We start from the raw sequence: 7898 nt of genomic DNA, 5'->3' as shown, positions 1-7898 counted from the left end.
TTTTCTTTTAAGACTTTATTCAATTTATTGTTTTGTATAGATTTTTAGTTGTTTTTAGCAATAGAAGGCCACTGACTTTGGGAGCGTCGCCAGAAAAGTAATCAAATTGGTAAATGACGGACACCTTAATGTGCAAAAAAACCAAACCATATGTTGGCAGAAATGTTTGTAAAAATAATTGAAAAAAAAACATTTCATAGCAATGGACAAAAATTGATAAATTTTTTCAGAAATATTAGTTGATTAGATACTGTAAATGGAAAAATGTTTGAATAATTTTTATTTGGCTCAGATCCATTGAGCCATGCATGACATTTTTATTTAAATCGATAGTACAGTCCATTTAATTTAATGTTTGAAGATTATTTCATGCAAATGTTGACCGCGACTGCGCTTCAAATGGTCCATCCGCTTAGTCCACATATAAAAGCTTTAATGTTGTCTTCCAATGCGTTAATTGAAGCAGGCTTGTATGAATAGACATGAGCTTTAACAGAGCCCCACAAAAAATAATCTAAAGGCGGTATATCGCACCGAACTCGCCGCTCAACAAGTCCATTGTTACGCGTGCTGTGTGGCATGTGGCATCGTCTTGCTGAAACCACATGTCATGCAAGTCAAGCTCTTGCATTTTGGGCAGAAATGTTTGTAAAAATAATTGAAAAAAAAAAAAACATTTCATAGCAATGGACAAAAATTGATGAATTTTTTCAGAAATATTAGTTGATTAGATACTGTAAATGGAAAAATGTTTGAATAATTTTTTCTTGGCTCGGATCCATTGAGCCATGCATGACATTTTTATTTAAATCGATAGTACAGTCCATTTAATTTAATGTTTGAAGATTATTTCATGCAAATGTTGACCGCGACTGCGCTTCAAATGGTCCATCCGCTTAGTCCACATATAAAGGCTTTAATGTTGTCTTCCAATGCGTTAATTGAAGCAGGCTTGTCTGAATAGACATGAGCTTTAACAGAACCCCACAAAAAATAATCTAAAGGCGGTATATCGCACGATCTGGGTGGCCAATTGACAGATCCCGATCATGAAATAAAATGTTCACCGAACTCGCCGCTCAACAAGTCCATTGTTACGCGTGCTGTGTGGCATGTGGCATCGTCTTGCTGAAACCACATGTCATGCAAGTCAAGCTCTTGCATTTTGGGCAAAAAAAAGTTGGATATCATTTCACGGTAGCGCTCACCATTCACAGTTACGTTACGATTCGCAGAATCTTTGAAGAAGTACGATCCAATGATACCTCTAGCTCATAAACCTCACCAAACTGTGACCTTTTCTTAATACAAATGGAACATACACAAACAAGATGAACAATGCTTTGTCCTGAAAACTTTGTTCATATGCTGCGCTTAACTTGAAACTGTCTCGAAAAATATACATTTTTAAGCAATAAAGTGCCTTGGACATCCATCGAGCGTGATGGAATGCCCCCGGTTTATAAAATTTGATTTCTTTGACATTCATTGTGCCTAAAAATATTTTACTTAGCTCTAATAATTCTCGATAATCATCACGAGGTAGCGTAGTATTCAAGTATTCATCAATTTTTGAATTTATATCTGGTAATTTTTTCTTTTAAGACTTTATTCAATTTATTGTTTTGTATAGATTTTTAGTTGTTTTTAGCAATAGAAGGCCACTGACTTTGGGAGCGTTGGAAGAAAAGTAATCAAATTGGTAAATGACGGACACCTTAATGTGCAAAAAAACCAAACCATATGTTGGCAGAAATGTTTGTAAAAATAATTGAAAAAAAACATTTCATAGCAATGGACAAAAATTGATAAATTTTTTCAGAAATATTAGTTGATTAGATACTGTAAATGGAAAAATGTTTGAATAATTTTTATTTGGCTCAGATCCATTGAGCCATGCATGACATTTTTATTTAAATCGATAGTACAGTCCATTTAATTTAATGTTTGAAGATTATTTCATGCAAATGTTGACCGCGACTGCGCTTCAAATGGTCCATCCGCTTAGTCCACATATAAAAGCTTTAATGTTGTCTTCCAATGCGTTAATTGAAGCAGGCTTGTATGAATAGACATGAGCTTTAACAGAGTTCCACAAAAAATAATCTAAAGGCGGTATATCGCACCGAACTCGCCGCTCAACAAGTCCATTGTTACGCGTGCTGTGTGGCATGTGGCATCGTCTTGCTGAAACCACATGTCATGCAAGTCAAGCTCTTGCATTTTGGGCAAAAAAAAGTTGGATATCATTTCACGGTAGCGCTCACCATTCACAGTTACGTTACGATTCGCAGAATCTTTGAAGAAGTACGATCCAATGATACCTCTAGCTCATAAACCTCACCAAACTGTGACCTTTTCTTAATACATTGGTAGCTCTTGCAATTCTTCTGGCTGATCTTCACTCCAAAATCGCTAAATCTGCTTATTTACGTATCCATTGATCCAAAAATGAGCTTCGTCGCTGAACACAATTTTTCGATAAAAAAGTGGATCTTCGGCCAACTTTCCAAGAGCCCATTCACCAAAAATTCTGCGTTGCGGTAGGTTGTTCGGCTTCAATTCTTATACCAGCTGTATTTTGAAAGGCTTCACACCTAAATCCTTTCGGAGAATTTTCCACGTTGTTGAGTAACAGAGGCCCAATTGCTGCGAACGGCGGCGAATCGATAATTGATGGTCATCATTAACAGTGGCCGATACAGCTGCGATATTTTCTTCAGTTCGCACTCTACGTAAGCGTGTTGGTGGTTTGATGTCGAATAATGTAAATTTGGTTCTAAATTTAGTCACAATAGCTCGAATAGCCGCTTCAGTGGGTCGATTAAACTGACCATAAAATGGAAGAAGCGCGCGATAAACTTTCTTAACAGAACACGCATTTTTATAATAAAATTCAATGATTTGCAAGCGTTGTTCGTTTGTAAGACGATTCATGGTTAAACTATAGACCAAACTGAAGATGTTTGACAGTGAAACAAAACACGAAACGTGCGTCAGCTGTTTAAACCAACTTTCTAAAAAGGTGATAGCTAAAAAATCACCCGTTAATTATATATATACACTGAAGAGCAAAACTGTAACAAAATGTAATTCTTTCTATTTTAACATTTTTTTTGGCATGTTTTAACAAACCAAATATTTTTTTTGCATAACTTTATTGGAATGTATATTAGGGTGTCCGTTATTTACCAATTTCATTATTTTTCTTGCGACGCCCCCTATACTTTTAGTTTTCCGTCTAAGAAAAATTATCAGATCAAAATCAGCTCTTAATATTCAGAATAAACCTTGCCCCAAACACGATATATTTCCAATTTATATAACATGGAATTTTGCTACTTTTTGGAACAAACTTTTCTTTCCTCTAGTATGCTAATTTACAGCTATGAAAACATATTCTGAAGGCAATTTTAACTCTCTACAAAAAAGATCTCATATAATTTTTCGATAAATTGACTCCTTTAAAAGATAATCGAAGTTAAAGTTGAACTGTGTGTAAATTTCAGACTTTTTCACTTTTGCAGCAAAGTTATTACTGTTATAGCAAAATTCTGACGTTTATATAAAAAAATGATCAATTTCTATGGTATGAAGATGAAAGATGAAAAAATCCATAAGTCGAATCAAATTTATACCACCTAAGAATGCACGATTTATTTTAGTAAACATGTTTTAGTTAAATTTTTTTTTCTACTCGCTTACAATCTGGATTACATATTGTTTGTCATCTTTACTTCTTGCTAAAACGTTAACATATTCTTCCGACAATTTTACAGCTCTTTCTGCATTGTCATTGACTACTCTTAAATTTCTTACAATTTCTAAACCTCTCAAATATCCAGGACCTTCTACCCATTTACTGCTGTCTAATTGAAGAAAGCTGGTATTAATATCAAATCTTTCAAAAAAGTTTAAAGAATTTTCGTTTATAAAGTAATCAATGTCTTTATATATGAAGCATTTAAAATCATCGGAATTAAATATGAAGCGTTTAGGAGCATCAAACTGATCGTCATCGCTCAATTTTAATGCTTCTACCATTTTTTGCTTTAAACTATAAGATAAACTTTTATCGAAAAATGCTAGAACCCCTGTTCCAGGACTTAAGTACCATAGATGATTCCGAAATTTTCTGAAAACTGCATCGGACAGATTTCTATCGATCGTTCTATATTGGTAAACAGATTTGATGAATTCAAGGTCTTGATTCGGTGCAGCTGCAGTTAGCGGTGCAGAGTACCAAAATGGAACATACACAAACACGATGAACAATGCTTTGTCCTGAAAACTTTGTTCATATGCTGCGCTTAACTTGAAACTGTCTCGAAAAATATACATTTTTAAGCAATAAAGTGCTTTGGACATCCATCGAGCGTGATGGAATGCCCCCGGTTTATAAAATTTGATTTCTTTGACATTCATTGTGCCTAAAAATATTTTACTTAGCTCTAATAATTCTCGATAATCATCACGAGGTAGCGTAGTATTCAAGTATTCATCAATTTTTGAATTTATTTCTGGTAATTTTTTCTTTTAAGACTTTATTCAATTTATTGTTTTGTATAGATTTTTAGTTGTTTTTAGCAATAGAAGGCCACTGACTTTGGGAGCGTCGCCAGAAAAGTAATCAAATTGGTAAATGACGGACACCTTAATGTGCAAAAAAACCAAACCATATGTTGGCAGAAATGTTTGTAAAAATAATTGAAAAAAAAACATTTCATAGCAATGGACAAAAATTGATAAATTTTTTCAGAAATATTAGTTGATTAGATACTGTAAATGGAAAAATGTTTGAATAATTTTTATTTGGCTCAGATCCATTGAGCCATGCATGACATTTTTATTTAAATCGATAGTACAGTCCATTTAATTTAATGTTTGAAGATTATTTCATGCAAATGTTGACCGCGACTGCGCTTCAAATGGTCCATCCGCTTAGTCCACATATAAAAGCTTTAATGTTGTCTTCCAATGCGTTAATTGAAGCAGGCTTGTATGAATAGACATGAGCTTTAACAGAGCCCCACAAAAAATAATCTAAAGGCGGTATATCGCACCGAACTCGCCGCTCAACAAGTCCATTGTTACGCGTGCTGTGTGGCATGTGGCATCGTCTTGCTGAAACCACATGTCATGCAAGTCAAGCTCTTGCATTTTGGGCAGAAATGTTTGTAAAAATAATTGAAAAAAAAAAAAACATTTCATAGCAATGGACAAAAATTGATGAATTTTTTCAGAAATATTAGTTGATTAGATACTGTAAATGGAAAAATGTTTGAATAATTTTTTCTTGGCTCGGATCCATTGAGCCATGCATGACATTTTTATTTAAATCGATAGTACAGTCCATTTAATTTAATGTTTGAAGATTATTTCATGCAAATGTTGACCGCGACTGCGCTTCAAATGGTCCATCCGCTTAGTCCACATATAAAGGCTTTAATGTTGTCTTCCAATGCGTTAATTGAAGCAGGCTTGTCTGAATAGACATGAGCTTTAACAGAACCCCACAAAAAATAATCTAAAGGCGGTATATCGCACGATCTGGGTGGCCAATTGACAGATCCCGATCATGAAATAAAATGTTCACCGAACTCGCCGCTCAACAAGTCCATTGTTACGCGTGCTGTGTGGCATGTGGCATCGTCTTGCTGAAACCACATGTCATGCAAGTCAAGCTCTTGCATTTTGGGCAAAAAAAAGTTGGATATCATTTCACGGTAGCGCTCACCATTCACAGTTACGTTACGATTCGCAGAATCTTTGAAGAAGTACGATCCAATGATACCTCTAGCTCATAAACCTCACCAAACTGTGACCTTTTCTTAATACAAATGGAACATACACAAACAAGATGAACAATGCTTTGTCCTGAAAACTTTGTTCATATGCTGCGCTTAACTTGAAACTGTCTCGAAAAATATACATTTTTAAGCAATAAAGTGCCTTGGACATCCATCGAGCGTGATGGAATGCCCCCGGTTTATAAAATTTGATTTCTTTGACATTCATTGTGCCTAAAAATATTTTACTTAGCTCTAATAATTCTCGATAATCATCACGAGGTAGCGTAGTATTCAAGTATTCATCAATTTTTGAATTTATTTCTGGTAATTTTTTCTTTTAAGACTTTATTCAATTTATTGTTTTGTATAGATTTTTAGTTGTTTTTAGCAATAGAAGGCCACTGACTTTGGGAGCGTTGGAAGAAAAGTAATCAAATTGGTAAATGACGGACACCTTAATGTGCAAAAAAACCAAACCATATGTTGGCAGAAATGTTTGTAAAAATAATTGAAAAAAAACATTTCATAGCAATGGACAAAAATTGATAAATTTTTTCAGAAATATTAGTTGATTAGATACTGTAAATGGAAAAATGTTTGAATAATTTTTATTTGGCTCAGATCCATTGAGCCATGCATGACATTTTTATTTAAATCGATAGTACAGTCCATTTAATTTAATGTTTGAAGATTATTTCATGCAAATGTTGACCGCGACTGCGCTTCAAATGGTCCATCCGCTTAGTCCACATATAAAAGCTTTAATGTTGTCTTCCAATGCGTTAATTGAAGCAGGCTTGTATGAATAGACATGAGCTTTAACAGAGTTCCACAAAAAATAATCTAAAGGCGGTATATCGCACCGAACTCGCCGCTCAACAAGTCCATTGTTACGCGTGCTGTGTGGCATGTGGCATCGTCTTGCTGAAACCACATGTCATGCAAGTCAAGCTCTTGCATTTTGGGCAGAAATGTTTGTAAAAATAATTGAAAAAAAAAAAAACATTTCATAGCAATGGACAAAAATTGATGAATTTTTTCAGAAATATTAGTTGATTAGATACTGTAAATGGAAAAATGTTTGAATAATTTTTTCTTGGCTCGGATCCATTGAGCCATGCATGACATTTTTATTTAAATCGATAGTACAGTCCATTTAATTTAATGTTTGAAGATTATTTCATGCAAATGTTGACCGCGACTGCGCTTCAAATGGTCCATCCGCTTAGTCCACATATAAAGGCTTTAATGTTGTCTTCCAATGCGTTAATTGAAGCAGGCTTGTCTGAATAGACATGAGCTTTAACAGAACCCCACAAAAAATAATCTAAAGGCGGTATATCGCACGATCTGGGTGGCCAATTGACAGATCCCGATCATGAAATAAAATGTTCACCGAACTCGCCGCTCAACAAGTCCATTGTTACGCGTGCTGTGTGGCATGTGGCATCGTCTTGCTGAAACCACATGTCATGCAAGTCAAGCTCTTGCATTTTGGGCAAAAAAAAGTTGGATATCATTTCACGGTAGCGCTCACCATTCACAGTTACGTTACGATTCGCAGAATCTTTGAAGAAGTACGATCCAATGATACCTCTAGCTCATAAACCTCACCAAACTGTGACCTTTTCTTAATACATTGGTAGCTCTTGCAATTCTTCTGGCTGATCTTCACTCCAAAATCGCTAAATCTGCTTATTTACGTATCCATTGATCCAAAAATGAGCTTCGTCGCTGAACACAATTTTTCGATAAAAAAGTGGATCTTCGGCCAACTTTCCAAGAGCCCATTCACCAAAAATTCTGCGTTGCGGTAGGTTGTTCGGCTTCAATTCTTATACCAGCTGTATTTTGAAAGGCTTCACACCTAAATCCTTTCGGAGAATTTTCCACGTTGTTGAGTAACAGAGGCCCAATTGCTGCGAACGGCGGCGAATCGATAATTGATGGTCATCATTAACAGTGGCCGATACAGCTGCGATATTTTCTTCAGTTTGCACTCTACGTAAGCGTGTTGGTGGTTTGATGTCGAATAATGTAAATTTGGTTCTAAATTTAGTCACAATAGCTCGAATAGCCGCTTCAGTGTGTCGATTAAACTGACCA

The sequence above is a fragment of the Anastrepha obliqua genome, unplaced genomic scaffold, assembly GCF_027943255.1.
Source record: "Anastrepha obliqua isolate idAnaObli1 unplaced genomic scaffold, idAnaObli1_1.0 ptg000009l, whole genome shotgun sequence".
In the NCBI taxonomy this organism is placed as follows: Eukaryota; Metazoa; Arthropoda; class Insecta; order Diptera; family Tephritidae; genus Anastrepha; species Anastrepha obliqua.
Note: the sequence above shows the minus strand (reverse complement) of the source record.